The following is a 21,833-nucleotide window of genomic DNA, read 5'->3' as shown; positions in this document are numbered from 1 at the left end:
ACTGCCGTCTTTTCCACAGACGGCAGCTTTCGACTTCAATTGAATATACCCCTATGAATTTTGTCTAATCCATCCCCAGTCAGGAGCTAAGCACACCATCGCCTGTCTCCGGTAACAAAAGTAAAATGACAAGAGGAAAAAGGGTAAAGCGTTAACCCTTCAAAGCCTCCTAAAATGCACACAGTCCGTTTCAAAAGCATTTACTGGAGGGTTTCATGGTATGTTTGTTTTACTCTACAGTTGTTTTATACTTGGGCTGTCATTGTGCTGTGCTTATTTTACACTCCAGTTCTATACATGCAGTAACCTTGTCTGTAGCCATACAGCCGTCACGCGGCGTCTTACAGAGAAGCTGGATCTTACTGGGTCCAACAATCTATCATCTCTGGACTGTCTAAAGTTTATCAGAGGAAAAAAAAAAAGAATTAAAAGTTACATTTTAAATGCTGTGAGAGCTTATAGCTATTTTCTTCTGTATATGTGTGTGTGTGTATATATATATATATATATATTTTTTTTTTTTTATTTTTTTTTAATTCTTATAGGTAAAAGGGTGGGGAGGGGGGCTGTTGATTGCATTAAATATTCTCATGCAAAGCACACTCTGTAATTCATAATTAGTGAAGCTTGAATTCACACTTGCTTACTAATTCCTGTAGCTGCAATATTCAGTGAAGGAGGGAGAGAAGGTCTGGTACCCCTATTGGTGTGCACAATTCGGTTAGATCAGGCATGCCAAACTCGTGGCCCTCCAGCTGCTGTGACACTACAAGTCCCAGCATGCTTTACCAACATACCTTCCACCGATCAGCTGGTAAAGCATGCTTGCTGGGACAGCTGGCTTATTAGTTCAGCTCCACACCCTACTTCCCACATAATCTTATTCTCTCAAATACAAAGCATCTAAAACTTGGGGGGGGGGACTGGTAAGTAAAAACAAAACATAACGTTTATCCAGTTTACTGACATTGGGTAGCATGAGGTACGGTGGTGGTGCTGCTGAATGGTTGTAGGCTGGCTTATACAGTAGTGAGACGACCTCAGTGTTAGATGTAATCAGTGAGTGCTGAGTATCTGCCATGTGGTGGTAAATTGCACATTAGTGTCGTCACGTCAATAGCAAGATCATTTCAGGAGTCTCCAGGACTGTTCTCATCTGTTGGGTGCACGGAACTTAGTGGTTCATTGTTGTCATCCCTGTCAGGCTGCAGCATTTACTTAGCACAACTGTTAGTGTCCCGGACCATGTGTCCAAGTGGCGAAACGGCGCCTGCTCCACTGTCCCAGCCATAGGTTGGCAAGGAAGCCTCCGCCTCCTTCACTGCACTGATCTAACTAGATCAGTTGTTTCAGTCCTTTATCCCAGGTCCTGCCTCCAAGTTGCTACCTGTCCATATTTATTATACTCCCTAGTTTTATCTTCCTATGAGATTGACACTCAGTTTGTTTACTATTGGTTCTGTTCCATCTCCATTTCCCGCTCTTACATAACCACCACCTTAACGGAGTTCAGATTAGCACACAGATGGAACCACTGGCCTACACTCTACCTGATCCATTTCTCAGTTGCACTAAAGCGCTTTTCTGTCATTTTCTGGCTACTACAACAGATCCACTCCACACCTAGAAAAAAGCAGCTCCATCCGCCACATATCTCCAGCTATCTAAAGCTCAGCCATGGCACACTAAACGGATCTGCAACCTATGAAGTGTTGCTGCACTGCTGAGTGCCACCTGTAGAAAATCTTGGTTGAAAGCTGGATTCCTTCAATATCAATGCATTCTACAATCTTACAAACTTCCAAGACTGCCCTTTGACTTGTCAAGCAAACTATGTTTTACATTTTCTAACCACAGCGTATGTTGCTTCTTTGAAATTGCTTCTTTGCCCACCTATGCCCTTTCCCCCTTCCTCTTCAACCTACCCTCCTGTGCTACTCACATTGGTACCCCCTCATTACTGTACTGTTCCTCACTTGGGTAAACATGTGGTCCTCTTGTTGTAGCTCTGCCCTTAGATTGCAGACTCTCTTATGTGCAGGGCCCTCCATTCCCTTTATTTCTCTAACGTCCTAGTGGATGCTGGGGACTCCGTAAGGACCATGGGGAATAGACGGGCTCCGCAGGAGACTGGGCACTCTAAAGAAAGATTTAGTACTACCTGGTGTGCACTGGCTCCTCCCTCTATGCCCCTCCTCCAGACCTCAGTTAGAATATGTGCCCGGCCAGAGCTGGGTGCTTTTAGTGAGCTCTCCTGAGCTTGCTAATAAGAAAGTATTTTGTTAGGTTTTTTTATTTTCAGAGAGCTTCTGCTGGCAACAGACTCTCTGCTACGTGGGACTGAGGGGAGAGAAGCAAACCTACTAACTGCGGCTAGGTTGCGCTTCTTAGGCTACTGGACACCATTAGCTCCAGAGGGATCGAACACAGGACCTGACCTTGTCGTCCGTTCCCGGAGCCGCGCCGCCGTCCCCCTCGCAGAGCCAGAAGTCAGAAGCCGGCAGAAGCAAGAAGACATCGAAATCGGCGGCAGAAGACTCCTGTCTTCACATGAGGTAGCGCACAGCACTGCAGCTGTGCGCCATTGCGCCACACACTCCGGTCACTGTAGGGTGCAGGGCGCAGGGGGGGGCGCCCTGGGCAGCAATTAGGATACCTCTTGGCAAAAAGACACATATATACAGCTAGGCACTGTATATATGTACGAGCCCCCGCCATTTTATTACACAGACTCGGGACAGAAGCCCGCCGCTGAGGGGGCGGGGCCTTCTTCCTCAGCACTAACCAGCGCCATTTTCTCTTCACAGCTCCGCTGAGAGGAAGCTCCCCAGGCTCTCCCCTGCAGTATCAAGGTAGAAAAAGGGTAAAAAGAGAGGGGGGGGCACATAAATTTAGGCGCAAATTATCATAAACAGCAGCTACTGGGTAAACACTAAGTTACTGTGTAATCCCTGGGTTATATAGCGCTGGGGTGTGTGCTGGCATACTCTCTCTCTGTCTCCCCAAAAGGCCTTGTGGGGTCCTGTCCTCAATTAGAGCATTCCCTGTGTGTGTGCGGTGTGTCGGTACGTTTGTGTCGACATGTTTGACGAGGACGGTTACGTGGAGGCAGAACAAGTGCAAGTGACTGTGGTGTCGCCGCCGACACCTGATTGGATGGATATGTGGAAGGTGTTAAATGATAACGTAAGCTACTTGCATAAAAGGTTGGATAATCAGTCAGGGTCTCAACTCGTGTCTGATTCTGCAGCTCAGAGGCCGTCAGGGTCTCAAAAGCGCCCACTATCCCAGTTGGTTGACACAGATGTCGACACGGATTCTGACTCCAGTGTCGATGACGATGATGCAAAATTGCAGCCTAAAATGGCAAAAGCCATCCGCTACATGATTATAGCAATGAAGGATGTATTGCACATATCAGAGGTAAACTCTGTCCCTGACAAAAGGGTGTATATGTATGGGGAGAAAAAGCAAGAGGTGACTTTTCCCCCTTCACATGAGTTAAATGAATTATGTGAAAAAGCGTGGGATTCCCCCGATAAGAAAGTGCTGATTTCCAAAAGTTACTTATGGCGTACCCTTTCCCGCCAACGGACAGGATGCGCTGGGAATCCTCCCCTAGGGTAGATAAGGCTCTGACACGCTTATCTAAGAAGGTGGCCCTGCCGTCACAGGATACGGCCGCCCTAAAGGATCCTGCAGATAGGAAGCAGGAAAGTATCCTGAAGTCTGTTTATGCACACTCAGGTACTATACTGAGGCCGGCAATTGCGTCGGCCTGGATGTGTAGTGCTGTAGCAGCATGGACAGATAATCTGTCTGAGGAAATGGATACCTTAGACAAGGATACCTTTTTACTGACCCTGGGGCATATAAAAGACGCTGTCCTATATATGAGGGATGCCCAGAGGGATATTTGCCTACTGGGCTCTAGAATAAAGGCAATGTCAATTTCTGCCAGAAGGGTCCTGTGGACTCTGCAATGGACAGGTGATGCCGACTCCAAAAAGCACATGGAGGTGTTACCTTACAAGGGTGAGGAATTGTTTGGGCATGGTCTCTCGGACCTAGTTTCCACAGCTACGGCTGGGAAGTCAAACTTTTTGCCATATATTCCCTCACAGCCTAAGAAAGCACCGTATTACCAAATGCAGTCCTTTCGATCACAGAGAAGCAAGAAGGTCAGAGGTGCGTCCTTTCTTGCCAGAGGCAGGGGTAGAGGAAAGAAGCTGCACCATACAGCTAGTTCCCAGGAACAGAAGTCCTCCCCGGCTTCCACTAAATCCACCGCATGACGCTGGGGCTCCACAGGTGGTGCCAGGAGCGGTGGGGGCGCGTCTCCGAAATTTCAGCCACCAGTGGGTTCGCTCACAGGTGGATCCCTAAGCTATACAGATTGTGTCTCAGGGATACAAGCTGGAATTCGAAGTGATGCCCCCTTGCCGTTACCTCAAATCGGCCCTGCCAGCTTCCCCCATAGAAAGGGAAGTAGTGTTAGCGGCAATTCACAAGTTATATCTCCAGCAGGTGGTGGTGAAGGTTGCCCTCCTTCAACAAGGAAGAGGATACTATTCCACAATGTTTGTGGTTCCGAAACCGGACGGTTCGGTCAGACCCATATTGAATTTAAAATCCCTGAACATTTATCTGAAAAGATTCAAGTTCAAAATGGAATAGATCAGAGCGGTCATTGCAAGCCTGGAAGAGGGGGATTTTATGGTGTCTCTGGACATCAAGGATGCTTACTTGCATGTCCCCATTTTTCCACCTCATCAGGAGTACCTCAGATTTGTGGTACAGGACTGTCATTACCAATTCCAGACGTTGCCGTTTGGTCTGTCCACGGCACCGAGAATATTTACCAAGGTAATGGCAGAAATGATGGTGCTCCTTCGAAAGCAAGGAGTCACAATTATCCCATACTTGGACGATCTCCTCATAAAGGCGAGGTCCAGAGATCAATTGCTAATCAGCGTAGCACACTCAGGAGGTGTTGCAACAGCACGGCTGGATTCTGAATATTCCAAAGTCGCAGCTGATTCCTACTACGCGTCTGCCTTTTCTGGGCATGATTCTGGACACGGACCAGAAGAAGGTGTTTCTCCCGGCGGAGAAGGCTCAAGAGCTCGTGACTCTAGATAGAGACCTCTTAAAACCGAAACAGGTGTCGGTGCATCGCTGCACGAGAGTCCTGGGAAAGATGGTGGCATCATACGAAGCCATTCCCTTCGGCAGGTTCCATGCGAGGATCTTTCAGTGGGATCTGTTGGACAAGTGGTCCGGATCGCATCTTCAGATGCATCGGCTGATCACCCGGTCCCCGAGGGCCAGGGTGTCTCTTCTGTGGTGGCTGCAGAGTGCTCACCTTCTCGAGGGCCGCAGGTTCGGCATACAGGATTGGGTCCTGGTGACCACGGATGCGAGCCTCCGAGGATGGGGGGCAGTCACTCAGGGAAGAAACTTCCAAGGGTTGTGGACGAGTCAGGAGGCTTGTCTGCACATAAATATCCTGGAACTAAGGGCCATATACAACGCCCTGAGTCAAGCGGAGCCTCTGCTTCGCAACCAACCGGTGCTGATTCAGTCAGACCACATCACCGCAGTGGCTCATGTAAACCGCCAGGGCGGCACAAGAAGCAGAGTGGCGATGGCAGAAGCCACCAGGATTCTTCGTTGGGCGGAGAATCACGTGCAAGCACGGTCAGCAGTGTTCATTCCGGGAGTGGACAACTGGGAAGCAGATTTCCTCAGCAGGCACGACCTCCACCCGGGAGAGTGGGGACTTCATCACGAAGTCTTCACTCAGATTACAAATCGATGGGAACTGCCACAGGTGGACATGACGGCGTCCCGTCTCAACAAAAAGCTACAAAGGTATTGCGCCAGGTCAAGAGACCCTCAGGCGATAGCTGTGGACGCCCTGGTAACACTGTGGGTGTTCCAGTCGGTCTATGTGTTTCCTCCTCTTCCTCTCATACCCAAGGTGCTGAGAATCGTAAGAAAAAGAGGAGTGAGAACAATACTCATTGTTCCAGATTGGCCAAGAAGGACTTGGTACCCGGAACTGCAAGAATTGCTCACAGAGGACCCATGGCCTCTGCCTCTCAGACAGGACCTGTTGCAACAGGGGCCCTGTCTGTTCCAAGACTTACCGCGGCTGCGTTTGACGGCATGGCGGTTGAACGCAGGATCCTAGCGGACAAAGGCATTCCGGATGATGTTATTCCTACGCTGATAAAGGCTAGGAAGGACGTGACAGCAAAACACTGTCACCGTATATGGCGAAAATATGTTGCCTGGTGTGAGGCCAGGAAGGCCCCTACAGAGGAATTCCAGCTGGGCTGGTTCCTGCACTTCCTACAGTCTGGAGTGACTATGGGCCTGAAGTTGGGGTCCATAAAGGTCCAGATTTCGGCCCTATCCATTTTCTTTCAAGAGGAACTGGCTTCTCTTCCTGAAGTTCAGACGTTTGTTAAGGGAGTGCTGCATATTCAGCCCCCTTTTGTGCCACCAGTGGCACCTTGGGATCTCAACGTGGTGTTGGGTTTCCTGAAATCCCACTGGTTTGAGCCACTTAAGACCGTGGAGCAAAAGTATCTCACGTGGAAGGTGGTCATGTTATTGGCCTTAGCTTCGGCTAGGCGTGTGTCAGAATTGGCGGCTTTGTCTTGTAAAAGCCCCTATCTGGTTTTCCATATGGACAGGGCAGAATTACGGACTCGTCCACAATTTCTGCCGAAAGTGGTGTCATCTTTTCATTTGAACCAACCTATTGTGGTGCCTGAGGCTACTCGTGACTTGGAGGGTTCCAAGTTGCTTGATGTAATCAGGGCTTTGAAGATCTATGTAGCCAGGACGGCTGGAGTCAGGAAGACTGACTCGCTGTTTATCCTGTATGCATCCAACAAGCTGGGTGCTCCTGCTTCAAAGCAAACTATTGCTCGCTGGATCTGTGGCACGATTCAGCAGGCTCATTCTTCGGCTGGATTGCCGCATCCAAAATCAGTGAAAGCCCATTCCACAAGGAAAGTGGGCTCTTCTTGGGCGGCTGCCCGAGGGGTCTCGGCATTACAGCTTTGCCGAGCAGCTACTTGGTCGGGTTCAAAGTTCAAACACATTTGCTAAGTTCTACAAGTTTGATACCCTGGCTGAGGAGGACCTTGAGTTTGCCCATTCGGTGCTGCAGAGTCATCCGCACTCTCCCGCCCATTTGGGAGCTTTGGTATAATCCCCATGGTCCTTACGGAGTCCCCAGCATCCACTAGGACGTTAGAGAAAATAAGATTTTACTCACCGGTAAATCTATTTCTCGTAGTCCGTAGTGGATGCTGGGCGCCCGTCCCAAGTGCGGACTTTCTGCAATACGTGTATATAGTTATTGCTTACTAAAGGGTTATGTTATGTGGCATCAGTTGAGTGATGCTTGTTTGTTGTTCATATTGTTAACTGGGTAAGTTTATCTCGAGTTATACGGTGTGATTGGTGTGGCTGGTATGAGTCTTACCATGGATTCCAAAATCCTTTCCTTGTAATGTCAGCTCTTCCGGGCACAGTTTCCTTAACTGAGGTCTGGAGGAGGGGCATAGAGGGAGGAGCCAGTGCACACTAGGTAGTACTAAATCTTTCTTTAGAGTGCCCAGTCTCCTGCGGAGCCCGTCTATTCCCCATGGTCCTTACGGAGTCCCCAGCATCCACTACGGACTACGAGAAATAGATTTACCGGTGAGTAAAATCTTATTTTTCACATCTATATTATTTGGTTTACCTTGTATGCCTCTTTTATGTATGCTCTGTTTCCCCGTTGTCCGCTTGGCGTGGTGCTTTTCAGTGCCAATACTGCTATGGGTGGTATTCAGGTGCCGGTGCTAATTTACCGCATGGCAAAAACTGGCTTTTTAGCCTAATAGTATTTTTGGACTATCCAATTATAGTCCTTTTTACTGTGTGGTCAATGTCCCGTTTTCGGGTGATAAGACATTGGATCCGGGATAAGTTCCTGGACCCACGTGGTATTGCAGAAAACAAGTCGTGAAGGGCTGCTCATGCCGGGATTCTGCCACGCGAAGCCTAATCCCTGACAATTGCTGGTGGTCATGGCTTACTGAATTGCCCCCGAGGGATCCATAATTTACCGTAGCAAATTAAATACCCCCCATATCAGCATCAAAGTTCCCTGTGCGAGAAGGGGGGCATTGGTTTGTGAGGCCCATATAGTCCCTACACACAGCGCCGCTAGTCTTCCAAGCGTTTGTGTTACATGTCTGACATAGCCTTAGATATCCATGATCCCTACATAAATGAAACTGAAAAACACAGAGGCACACACATTTATTAAATGTCATGTACACAAGCCAACTTTCCATAGCGTTCATGTTTGTGTCCCTGTAAGCAGTGGAAGTGATGGAATAAATGACAGGCAGGGGTAGCTATGGGAAGAATACTGAAATATGAATTTAATGTGTGGTTAATAATTTAGGAAGCTATTATATTTTATTTATGTGCACTGACATTACGCAGCACTTTATACCGAGAGGTTTAGAACACAAACATAATGGCACACAATGACGTGAGACAGAAGGGTAAAGACAGCGTGGTCTGAATGAGCGTACAGTCTAACAGGCGCGGGACCTCTAGCCGTTGTGTGTGTGTGTGTGTGTGATGTGTTACGTTGTTTATTTTATTTTAAATTCTGGAAAGTTGTAAAACAACTCATGAGATCATAGTAGTGTCAGTGTCTGGAAAGTGTAAAATGGGTAGCAGCTGGTGGTGTATTGCTCCAATACAATGGGCCTGATTCAGGGTTGTACGCAAACATCTCTGATGGTGAGAGATCTGTGCATGCGCATATTCCCCACTGAGCATGTGCAGATCTTGTTCTACAAGATTGCATGCGGTGCCCCTAAGCCGCACCGTGATTGATAGACTCGGAACTGGGGCAGCAGCAGAGAAAACGTTTCATCCCCATTCTAGGCGTGCTGAAGCCAGTAGCTGCATCCTTGGCTGCAGCGTCCCTCACTTCAGCAGCGTGAATATCCTGGCCATCCTGTGTAACCTGAAGGTTACTCAGATGACTGATGTGCACACAGATGATCCAGTGCTATATCCTTGGCAACCTTCATGACATCTGTGCGCATGTAGTTTGCGCCGTGATACCATGGAGGTGTGCCACTTTTTTGTTGTCCTGGTTACAGGCGCGATGTAGTGGCGTGTTGAGCTTGCGCCGGTGTCCCGGGCTTGATTGTCTTGCACCTGTGACTAATGTGTATGCATGTTGCTCGGGTAACGGGCGGGCAGTGATGACGCGGATTTTCAGCTCCACCAGGCCCGGCCCATACACCTGATGGTGACATTGTGGTGATGGGACTGCTTTATAAGGTACGTGTATGTCGTTTGTTGTTATCCTGATGATGAATTGAATTAATTTGAAATGTTGATAAGCTTTTCCTACAGTGCAGTGCAGTATGCGACGGTCTTCGAGTGCCGCCGCATACAGTGCTTTCGATTGTTGGACCTCTCAGCGGGTACCAAGGAGTGCAACTTGAATTGAACTTGATATATAGAGATATATAGATAGATATAGCTATAGATATAGCTATATGTATATATATTTCTCTTACGTCCTAGAGAATGCTGGTGTCCACATTAGTACCATGGGGTATAGATGGGTCCACCAGGAGCCATTGGCACTTTACGAGTTTGAGGTTGTGGGCTGGCTCCTCCCTCTATGCCCCTCCTACCAGACTCGGTTTAGAAAATGTGCCCGGAGGAACCGGTCACAGCTAGGGGAGCTCCATAGGAGTTTCTGTTTTTCTCTGACGTCCTAGTGGATGCTGGGAACTCCGTAAGGACCATGGGGAATAGCGGGCTCCGAAGGAGACTGGGCACTCTAAGAAAGAATTAGGACTACCTGGTGTGCACTGGCTCCTCCCCCTATGCCCCTCCTCCAGACCTCAGTTAGAATCTGTGCCCGGCTCGAGCTGGTTGCACACTAGGGGCTCTCCTGAGCTCCTAGATAAGGAAGTATTTGTTAGGTTTTGTATTTTCAGTGAGATCTGCTGGCAACAGACTCAATGCAACGAGGGACTTAGGGGAGAGAAGCGAACCTACCTGCTTGCAGCTAGCTTGGGCTTCTAGGCTGCTGGACACCATTAGCTCCAGAGGGATCGAACACAGGCCCAGCCTCGGTCGTCTGGTCCCGGTGCCGCGCCGCCGTCCCCCTTGCAGAGCCAGAAGCAAAAAGATCTTCACGGAAATCGGCGGCTGAAGACTCCGGTCTTTATTAAGGTAGCGCACAGCACTGCAGCTGTGCGCCATTGCTCACTGTGCACACCACATACTCCGGTCACTGATGGGTGCAGGGCGCTGGGGGGGGGGGCGCCCTGGGCAGCAATTAGAGTACCTTAAGAAGGCTAATCACACATAATATAGCCTAAGAAGCTATATATGTGTAAAATACCCCTGCCACATTATTATTATAAGAGCGGGAAAAGTCAGCCGAAAAAGGGGCGGGGCTATCTCCCTCAGCACACTGGCGCCATTTCCTCTCACAGCTCCGCTGGAAGGACGCTCCCCAGGCTCTCCCCTGCAGTTTCCAGGCTCCCAAGTCTGCTTACAACGTTTCGGAATTTATTTCCTTCGTCAGGTAACAATACATACAATATACAAAAAGCTTACCTTTATACCAAATAGTTAGCGTGCATGTGCAGGTGTGAGCGGTGCCTAACTCCCCCCCTGTACTTCCGCTGACGTCATCACTGTCAGACGGCGCCTGGCGGAAGGCAGGGAAATGTGCAACACAAAATCAGTCACCATGGAGACTATATACAAACGTAGGCAATAATCATCATAAAAAGCTTCTGCCCTTGAACTGCTTTTTATGATGATTATTGCCTACGTGATATGATGCCATATTTGCTGATTATGTAACATCGTTTGAACCCGATATTCTGGGTATGTATATCATTATGACGTCCTTTGTATATAGTCTCCATGGTGGGCTGGGGGGCAGTCACACAGGGAAGAAACTTCCAAGGACTATGGTCAAGTCAGGAGACTTCCCTACACATAAATATTCTGGAACTAAGGGCCATATGCAATGCCCTAAGTCAGGCAAGACCCCTGCTTCAAAACCAGCCGGTGCTGATCCAGTCAGACAACATCACGGCGATCGCCCATGTAAACCGACAGGGCGGCACAAAAGCAGGTTGGCGATGGCAGAAGCCACAAGGATTCTCCGATGGGCGGAAAATCACGTGTTAGCACTGTCAGCAGTGTTCATTCCGGGAGTGGACAACTGGGAAGCAGACTTCCTCAGCAGACACGACCTCCACCCGGGAGAGTGGGGACTTCATCCAGAAGTCTTCCAGCTGATTGTAAACCGTTGGGAAAGGCCACAGGTGGACATGATGGCGTCCCGCCTCAACAAAAAGCTGAAAAGATATTGCGCCAGGTCAAGGGACCCTCAGGCGATAGCTGTGGACGCTCTAGTGACACCATGGGTGTACCAGTCGGTTTATGTGTTCCCTCCTCTTCCTCTCATACCCAAGGTACTGAGGATAATAAGAAGGAGTAGAGTAAGGACTATACTCATTGTTCCGGATTGGCCAAGAAGAGCTTGGTACCCAGAACTTCAAGAAATGATCTCAGAGGACCCATGACCTCTGCCGCTCAGACAGGACCTGCTGCAGCAGGGGCCCTGTCTGTTCCAAGACTTACCGCGGCTGCGTTTGACGGCATGGCGGTTGAACACCGGATCCTAAAGGAAAAGAGCATTCCGGAGGAAGTCATTCCTACACTGATTAAAGCTAGGAAGGATGTGACCGCAAAACATTATCACCGCATATGGTGGAAATATGTTGCTTGGTGTGAGGCCAGGAAGGCCCCAACGGAGGAATTTCAGCTGGGTCGATTTCTGCACTTCCTACAGTCAGGGGTGACTATGGGCCTAAAATTGGGTTCCATTTAGGTCCAGATTTCGGCTCTGTCGATTTTCTTCCAAAAAGAACTGGCTTCACTGCCTGAAGTTCAGACTTTTGTTAAAGGAGTGCTGCATATTCAGCCCCCTTTTGTGCCTCCAGTGGCACCTTGGGATCTCAACGTGGTGTTGGATTTCCTAAAGTCGCATTGGTTTGAGCCACTTAAAACCGTGGAGCTAAAATATCTCGCGTGGAAAGTGGTCATGCTATTGGCCTTGGCTTCGGCCAGGCGTGTGTCAGAATTGGCGGCTTTGTCATGTAAAAGCCCTTATCTGATTTTCCATATGGATAGGGTGGAATTGAGGACTCGTCCCCAATTTCTTCCTAAGGTGGTATCAGCATTTCATTTAAACCAACCTATTGTGGTACCTGCGGCTACTAAGGACTTGGAGGATTCCAAGTTGCTGGACGTAGTCAGGGCCCTGAAAATTTATGTTTCCAGGACGGCTAGAGTCAGGAAGACTGACTCGCTATTTATCCTGTATGCACCCAACAAGCTGGGTGCTCCTGCTTCAAAGCAGACTATTGCTCGCTGGATCTGTAGCACGATTCAACTTGCACATTCTGCGGCTGGTCTGCCGCATCCTAAATCTGTAAAAGCCCATTCCACGAGGAAGGTGGGCTCTTCTTGGGCGGCTGCCCGAGGGGTCTCGGCTTTACAACTTTGCCGAGCTGCTACTTGGTCGGGTTCAAACACATTTGCAAAATTCTACAAATTTGATACCCTGGCTGTGGAGGACCTTGAGTTTGCTCATTCGGTGCTGCAGAGTCATCCGCACTCTCCCGCCCGTTTGGGAGCTTTGGTATAATCCTCATGGTCCTTACGGAGTTCCCAGCATCCACTAGGACGTCAGAGAAAATAAGAATTTACTCACCGGTAATTCTATTTCTCGTAGTCCGTAGTGGATGCTGGACGCCCATCCCAAGTGCGGATTGTCTGCAATACTTGTATATAGTTATTGCCTAACTAAAGGGTTGTTGTTTGGAGCCATCTGTTGAGAGGCTCAGTTGTTATTCATACTGTTAACTGGGTATAGTATCACGAGTTGTACGGTGTGGCTGGTATGAGTCTTACCCGGGATTCCAAATCCTTTCCTTTTTGTGTCAGCTCTTCCGGGCACAGTTTCCCTAACTGAGGGCTGGAGGAGGGGCATAGGGGGAGGAGCCAGTGCACACCAGGTAGTCCTAATTCTTTCTTAGTGCCCAGTCTCCTTCGGAGCCCGCTATTCCCCATGGTCCTTGCGGAGTTCCCAGCATCCACTACGGACTACGAGAAATAGAATTACCGGTGAGTAAATTCTTATTTTTTTTTAATTTTAATAGAGTTTAGGCACAGGGAGGCTGCTGGCAACAGTCTCCATGCTTCATGGGACTAGGGAAGGGGGTGGGGGGGGAAGGTATTGTCTGCCCTAAGGGGTCTGAGCCACTATCTCCACTGACAGGATACTGAGCTCCTGAGGGGAATGAACGTTCGCCGCCACAGGTGATCACTCACCCCAGCAGCATGCCGCCACCCTCTTAAAGAGCCAGAAGACTTCAGTGGCGAGTGAGTCACCGGTCCCCTGGCAAGCGGGGACCCGGTGTGAAAATGGCGGCAACAGGGTAGGGAGCGTAGTACTAACTGCGTTCCGGGACTCAGCGGTACATTGTGCGGCGCTCTGAGGGGCGCCTTGAGCCAGCGCCTACACCGGTCAGAAGCCTGTCAGGGACCCCAGATCACTGCCAGCAGATACTCCTCAGGCCAGTATAAAGAACCAGAGAGCGGGAAGCCGCGCCATGGAAGGGGGTGGAGCTTCTCAAAGCATACCCAGCAGCGTTCAGCGCCATTTTTCCTGCATGCAGAGACTTTGACAGGGAGAGCTGTACTTCCTCATTAACTCCAGCTATATTGTACGGCACCAGGGGGGTTGTACAAACGGGAGGCGGTGTATATACTGTGTAACCTATTAAGGTGCACAGTAAGCGCTGGATAGTGGTTTTTCCTATATCTAAAAAGCACTGTGGCTCTTTTGGCATTCTTGGGGGAAAACTGTCTGTCTTTTGTGTGTGTGTGTGTGTGTGTGTGTGTGTGTGTGTGTGTGTGTGTGTGTGTGTGTGTGTGGAGTGTTTGTTGTCCCCAACTGGCCATGTCTAGGGACTCTGTGTCATATGCTGCAGAGGATATGTCTTCTCAGGATGACCCCATTCCATGTAATCCGGATTGCAAACAGGGGGTGAACATAATACCATATCTGGACAATCTGCAGATAGAGGCATCGTCCAGGGAGATGATGTTGCAGTCCATTGTTGTCACGACTCATCTGCTCAAGGAACACGGTTGGATCCTGAATCTTCCAAAATCACATTTGGAGCCGACCAGGAGGTTGTCTTTTCTAGGAATGATCCTCGACACAGAGGTTTCTTCTGGAGGAGAAAGAGTTGGTGATACAAACAATGGTCCGGGATGTCCTGAAGCCAGCCCGGGTTTCGGTTCATCGTGGCATTCGCCTTCTGGGGAAGATGGTGGCCTCTTACAAAGCTCTACAGTAAGTAAGGTTTCATGCTCGGCCCTTCCAACTGGATCTCCTGGACAGATGGTCAGGATCTCATCTACACATGTACCAGAGAATATGTCTGTCACCAAAAGCCAGGATTTCACTCCTCTGGTGGCTACATCTACCTCACCTTCTGGAGGGCCACAGGTTCGGGATTCAGGACTGGATCCTTCTAACCACGGATGCAAGTCTCCGGGGCTGGTGCGCAGTCACTCAGGGGGAAACTTTCCAAGGAAGGTGGTCAAGCCTGGAATCCAGCCTACCAATAAACATTCTGGAACTAAGAGCCGTCTACAACGCTTTTCTCCAAGCGGTCCATCTTCTGCGAGAACGAGCTATTCAAGTGCAGTCGGACAATGTAACGACAGTGGCTTACATAAACCGACAGGGCGGAACGAAGAGCAGAGCTGCAATGTCAGAGGTAACAAGAATCATCCTCTGTGCGGAAAGGGACGCGTTGGCGCTGTCAGCAACCTTCATTCCGGGAGTAGACAACTGGGAAGCGGACTTCCTCAGCAGACACTATCTCCTTCCAGGAGAGTGGGGCTTCCATCCGGAGGTGTTCACGGAGGTAACAGATCTATGGGGTATACCTCAAATAGACATGATGGCCTCTCGTCTCAACAAGTAGCTTCAGCGGTATTGTTCCAGGTCGAGGGACCCGTAAGCCGTGGAGGTGGACGCCCTAGTTACTCCGTGGGTGTTCCAGTCGGTGTACATGTTTTCTCTACTTCCACTCATTCCAAGACTCCTAAGGAGAACAAGAGTTCAGACTATCCTCATTGCTCCATACAGGCCAAGAATAGCTTGGTACGCGGATCTTCTGGATCTACTGCTAGAAGAGCTGAGGCCTCTTCCTCTTCGGGAGGACCTGCTGCAGCAGGGGCTGTTCGCTTATCAAGACTTACTGCGGCTACGTTTGACGACATGGAGGTTGAATGCCAGATATTAGCTCGGAAGGGCATTCCAAAGAAAGTTATTCCTACCCTGATACAGGCCAGGAAAGGAGTAACGTCTAAACATTACCATCGTATTTGGTAAAAATATGTATCTTGGTGTGAGTCCAAGACGTTTCCTACGGTGGAGTTTCAACTGGGACGGTTTATCCTCTTCCTGCAAGCAGATGTGGCTATGGGCCTGAGGTTGGGATCCGTAAAGGTCCAGATTTTGGCCCTATCCATTTTCTTCCAGAAACAGTTTGCTTCCCTCCCGGAGGTTCAAACCTTTATGAATGGGGTTCTGCGCATCCAGCCTCCCTTTGTGCCGCCTACGGCACCATGGGATCTTAACGTGGTGCTGCAGTTTCTCCAATCGGATTGGTTCGAGCCTCTACAGGAGGTTGAGGTCAAGTTTCTCACATGGATGGCTGTCACTTTGTTGGCCTTAGCTTCTGCTAGACGTGTGTCGGAGCTGGGGGCTTTGTCTTGTAAAAGCCCCTACTTGATCTTCCATGAAGATAGAGCTGAGCTCCGGACTCGTCAGCAGTTCCTTCCAAAGGTTTTGTCGGCATTTCGTATTAACCAACCTATTGTGGTGCCAGTTGCTACTGACTCCTCAATTTCATCAAAGTCCTGGGATGTTGTAAGGGCTCTGAAAATCTATGTGAAGAGGACTACTCGTCACAGAAAATCGGACTCTGTTTGTCCTGTATGATCCCAAGAAACTTGGGTGTCCTGCTTCTAAGCAGACGATCTCTCGCTGAATCAGGTTCACTATCCAGCATGCGTATTCTACAGCAGGATTGCCGTGTCCTACGTCATTTAAGGCCCACTCTACTCGTAAGTTGGGTTCTTCCTGAGCTGCTTCCTGGGGTGTCTCGGCTTTACAGCTTTGCTGAGCGGCTACTTGGTCAGGGTCGAACACGTTTGCAAAGTTCTACAAGTTCAATACCTTGGCCGCTGAGGACCTTAAGTTTGGTCAATTGGTTCTGCTGGAGCCTCCGTGCTCTCCGTCCCGTTCTGGGAGCTTTGGTACATCTCCATGGTACTAATGTGGACCCCAGCATCCTCTAGGACGTAAGAGAAAATAGGACTTTAATTACCTACTGGTAAATCCTTTTCTCGTAGTCCGTAGAGGATGCTGGCCGCCTGCCCAGCGCTTCGTGAACCTGCAGTGGTCACTTTGTACAGTACTGCTTAGTTATTGGTTTAGTACTGTTTTGTTACTTGGTTAAGTAATCTTGTTCAGCCGTTGCTGATGTTTCAAGCTAGTTAGCTTGGTTTGCCTTGTATGTGTGAGCTGGTGTGAATCTCGCCACTATCTGTGTAAAATCCTTCTCTCGAAGTTGTCCGTCACCTCGGGCACAGTTTCTAGACTGAGTCTGGTAGGAGGGGTATAGAGGGAGGAGCCAGCCCACACTCTCAAACTCTTAAAGTGCCAATGGCTCCTGGTGGACCAGTCTATACCCCATGGTTCTAATATGGACCCATAGCATCCTCTATGGACTACGGGAAAAGGATTTTATGTGTGTGTGTGTGTGTGTGTGTGTGTATGTATAACATTGCCTACCAATACTTTGATTATTTAAGGGACACTATAAGACATTGCTGCCTTATTGTACTGAGGCCCTAGTTCAGTTGTTCGCAAACTGTTTGGGGTGCTGCAGTTCACTTACAAGGATGCCTTGGATTGGTGATCCAGGACCAATTTAAATTATTTATGGTCAATGTAATAGGCAAAACCAGTGCTGGTGGCTGCCAATCATAAAATATGTAGATGAATAGAAACAAATCTTGTCCCTCACCACATAACTGACCCTAAGGATGATATATAAACATAATATACTGAACCTCTGCAGTGATGACAGAATAGACCAATCTTCAGCAAGAGCCGAAGTCTGACCATTTGGAGGAACACCTGATGAACCCTGGAATACTGCAAGGCTTTCAATATAACATCTCCAGAGACAGAGTCAAGGAGGAATTCTTCCCATCGTTGATCCATCTGAGGGACCAGAGCAGAATAAACCGCAAAGGCAAGTGTTTACCCTGAGAAAATCCAGAAACTGGGCCATTATAAGCAGGACACTCAGGTTAGAATCTGAGACTCCTGTGCCAGAGATGTGTGAAAACACGCCTAGCCATGGCCGTCCCAGTGACAGTGAAAATGGAAGTGAACCTCACCAGCAAGCACTAGTAAGTGACTCCTATGAAAACATGTACGTCTAAAGCTGCCCTAGAATCCCCATGTTCTAGAGGCAGACCTGTGGAGCAAACAGACTCCCTATGGAACCTGGGAATCCACAGGCACATGTCTAGCGACTTCAGAATGAGGATGGTCGGGACGAGCCATCTGGTTCCTAAATCAGGAAGAAGATGGTAGACGGGGGGAACCTGGATTAGTTCCGTAAGGGAACGAATAACTCCGCGAGAGCACCAGATGTCCCTGGAAGTGCTAGAAAACTGGTGGCCTGGAGTGGTAGATGCCCTGAAAGCTAGAGCACATTCCTGGGAAATCATCTATCATTCATCTGTCATGGTTTCTATCCACGCCTAAAAATAACGGAAGCCACACGAAAGTCCTCCTCTGGACTAAACGTGCACTGAAGCGGCACACCTCAGGCGTCTGGTGGACCAAGGCTTCCAACCTGAGGACCTAGAGCCGTAGAGTATAAAGGAGGCGAGAAAAAGGAATGAAATTCCTTCGTACTGGACTGTTGGCCGTGCCACAGAAAGAAGGAAAACCTCCCTGGACGCCACTGTAGTAACTATCCGGTTCAATTCTGGCCCACGAGGATCACTCCAGAATAAGGGAGAGACCCCAAGCTTACTTAGAACCTGTGTCAACACACCCAGAACATAGCTTGAAGGTCTTGCTGGGTCCCCATAGCAGATGCTGACACCCAAGAGGTGAGGCATGATGCAATGGCAGTGGACAAGTTTATGTATGTGCCTTGTAATGTGCTACACTAGACAGTAAACCCCTTTGTGTGTGTAGCAGAACTGAGGGCGTCCTGCAGTGCATCTGCCAATTACTGACCCAGGCACAACACCATGGGTTCAGCCTCGTCAAAGCTGCTATACAGCGAAACGTGCACGTTGGCATTTCAGCGGCCAGCCATGCTCCTTTTATTGTTATATGCAATAGTGTTGAATGAAAGTATATAGAAAGTCATAATAGACCTATACTGACATCCTATGATATTGAGGATAATAAAGCAAAGCACAAATGTCAGTAACAGTCTTAATTGAGTTGCCCTGAGAGCGTGTTATGGAATAAACGTGATCTGCCTAGATTCAGCTATATGATATTGGGGTACATATATATGATATCTCCAATTAATGTATAGAGTGCTGTACCTTTTTAATGTCGCCTGGTATTATAATATTATATATGATACATTATACAATTACTGTCATTAGCCGACCAATGGAAGCTGCACATTAGTGCTGCGAGATGACTATCGGCAACCATATACAAACCAGTGATCTATTACATGCCCAATACAGAGTGTGTTGGACAATTATCTGACATTTCTCCACTAACGTTTATCTCGATTATGTTGGAATGATTTAACATATATGAGACCCTGCGTATTATTCAACTCATGCAAACAACAATTGAATAATATATAAGACATCCCAACAATTACAGTATCGCAGGGGCTAATTCCTGTGTGGGAATTATCCTACAGGCTCTACAATACGAGTTAGAGATATACAAGTGGAGATAATCATGGAATAGAACATTGTTACATTGTACCAATACAAGCTGATGTCCATTTAAGATGAGAATACTATTGTAACAAGTATTGTTTCCAAATCACTCTTCTGTAAAAAACAGATTGCCACAAGCCATAAAGGTTTTCTAATGTCAATATAGTTGCACACTAGTGCGTACTCTGGATAATATAGCTGCACATTAGTGCTGCAAGCCGACTATTGGCAACCATATACAAACTAGGGATCTACTATAGGCACAATACAGTGTGTGTAGGATAACCGTTTGATATCTCTCCACCGACATTTATTTCCACTACATCAGAATGACCTGACATATGAGACCCTTGGTATTTTGTGATCCATGCAAGTGATTTGGGCGGCTAATATATAAGATATAGCGCAACAGTCATATCATTATAGGGGTTACTCTCAGTGCAGGGATCACCTTATAGGTCTTTCAATATAAGGTAGTGATATATACAGTGGAGACAATTGCGGAATAAACAGTGTTACATTGTATTAACCAAACCACATGCTCAGTTAGTACGAGAACGTTATTGTAACAATTGATGTTTCCAATCACACTTCAAAAAGAACAGGTTGCTACATTTTTCTAAGTGGTCCTTAATGTGAACACAATTGTGGTGACATTAGGTACTTGCATCACTTGTCCTTTATACAACAAGAGCCTAATAGAGTTAGGAGATTAGGTAACCCAATATACCACACAGTCTCAGTGGCTTTATTAGCATCTTCAATCATACACTTTGCAGGAGTGATAAGTGGAGGCACCACTTTTTAAATCTATTTGCACTCTATTTCTGTCTTCACTTATTTGTTTGTATGTGTTTAACATTTTAACCTCTGTTTTGCTGTGTATACCCTGGAAAATGTTTTTTTTTTTTTTTTTTAGCAAAATAAGCAATAAAAGCTAAGTTTTATTTAGGTATAGAATCTGTTATAAATTGTATTCGTGCGCCCAACTACACAACTACTTTCTGGTTCTCTTTGTTTCTACAACACCATGCCTGTCAGTGGCCACCATCCTAGCTATCCAAAAAGACATGAAGGCTGTTAGTGACCGAAAGGGGACACCGACCTGGCCTACAGCTTGTAGGAATCTAGATACGTGGGTGCGCCTATGCCTCGGCAGGAGGTACCCAAGCTACTCAGAAGAAGGCAATACTGGAGTGTTGATGCTTAATATTGCAGCTCAGAACCTTGGGGTCTGCTTGGAAGACTTGCTTAAAGGTGTAGATTTAACTACATTTAGTGGGGCTGTTAGACACACTGTGACAGGTAGAAAATCTCCCCCCATGACCACAGGCACAGTACTCCGGCAGTTTACAATGACTGCATTGTCAGGTACCCTTTGTCTTGGTGAACTGGAATGGTACAGTTGGCAAACCCATGAATGTGGCCTCGCAGCACGGACTGAAGGCATGCATCACTGCTGGCCTGCACAGAGGAAGTCTCCGCATCTGAGGGAAGAGAGTCATTTGCTTCCTGTTCCAGGGCCAAAGCCGTAACTCATCCAGTCAAGGCATAACCAGAGAAGCTGCTTCAAGCTGCGCAAGCTATGTCAAGCCTATGTTGGAAAGGTGTTGACAGCTGCGATAACCACTGTGCAGACTGTCAAATTGCAGCCACCATTGCATATGGCCGACGGACTTAAGTAAGATCACGTCTGGCGAAATACTAGCATGGGGAGCTAACCAGGAACTACAAGCTGCTAAGCTACTGCATATTATGTGCTAATGGGTAATGTCTGTTCCTATGTGGCAGGAACCTCACTGCGTAGCTGTGAAAAGCCGGACACAGAGGCCTGTGATAGGGATTCCACTGCTATCGTGGTTCAGAACCTGAGGAGAAAGTGCGTTGGTACAGGTTCAACAGCTACATTACGGAGGAGCACCCCCACCCCGGGTGCTTAATTTTTTGGAAGACATGATACAGGCCACCAAAAATATCCCTACGTGAAAGTTAGAAAACGGAGGTGTGTACTTTCCAAGACCATGCAATGAATGTTAATGCACCACAACAGAGAAAAAGGTGGGGATACAGACTGAAGCCCAGATCACATTGGCACTGAGTCGGTGCTCAGTGACTGAGCCATAGTGCGGCTCCTTATATACCATGGGGGGAAGCGTGTCCACTATTTGGTGTGTCCAATAAGGCAATTAGCAGATATGCAACATATCCATATTAATATAATATATTTTGGGAAATATATAAACCGCCTAAAATATACACACAGAACATTCAATGCAAATAGTGCTCAACAAACCAACCCTGATAGAGCAGGAATGAACTCAATGTTTAACCTGACTGACCAGAGCGAGGTTTACAGAGGCCCAAACTACTCTCCGGAGAAGGGCTGAGGCAGGCATGTAAAATGTGGAGGGGAGAGAGAAGAGGAGACAGCCTGAGGCGGGCAGTCAACACTGTTGTAAGCGTGCTCATGGATGGCAGAGAGGTGCTCCCCCTCAGGTGAAAAACCCCTCAGCGCCTGTGTGCTCACCGTTGCAGCGGTGTCCTGTTTCATGCTACCCTGGTAGTACAGTGTTTGGAGCAGTGTGCTGGGCCAACACTCACCCGCACCGCCAGTGGTCTCAAACACCGGCAGAGAATAGCTGCGATGATGCGTCAAGCAGGTAGCTAGG

General features: G+C 48.1%; 1 protein-coding gene across 4 annotated transcripts in view; it reads left to right on the top strand.

Annotated features, from left to right (window-relative positions):
- Positions 1–21,833, top strand: part of ARHGEF12 (Rho guanine nucleotide exchange factor 12) — a 468,564-nt gene that overhangs the window by 88,542 nt on the left and 358,189 nt on the right. The window lies entirely within an intron of this gene.

Source organism: Pseudophryne corroboree, chromosome 10, assembly GCF_028390025.1.
Source record: "Pseudophryne corroboree isolate aPseCor3 chromosome 10, aPseCor3.hap2, whole genome shotgun sequence".
Lineage (NCBI taxonomy): Eukaryota > Metazoa > Chordata > Amphibia > Anura > Myobatrachidae > Pseudophryne > Pseudophryne corroboree.
This window is presented reverse-complemented; position numbering and strand designations above follow the sequence as displayed.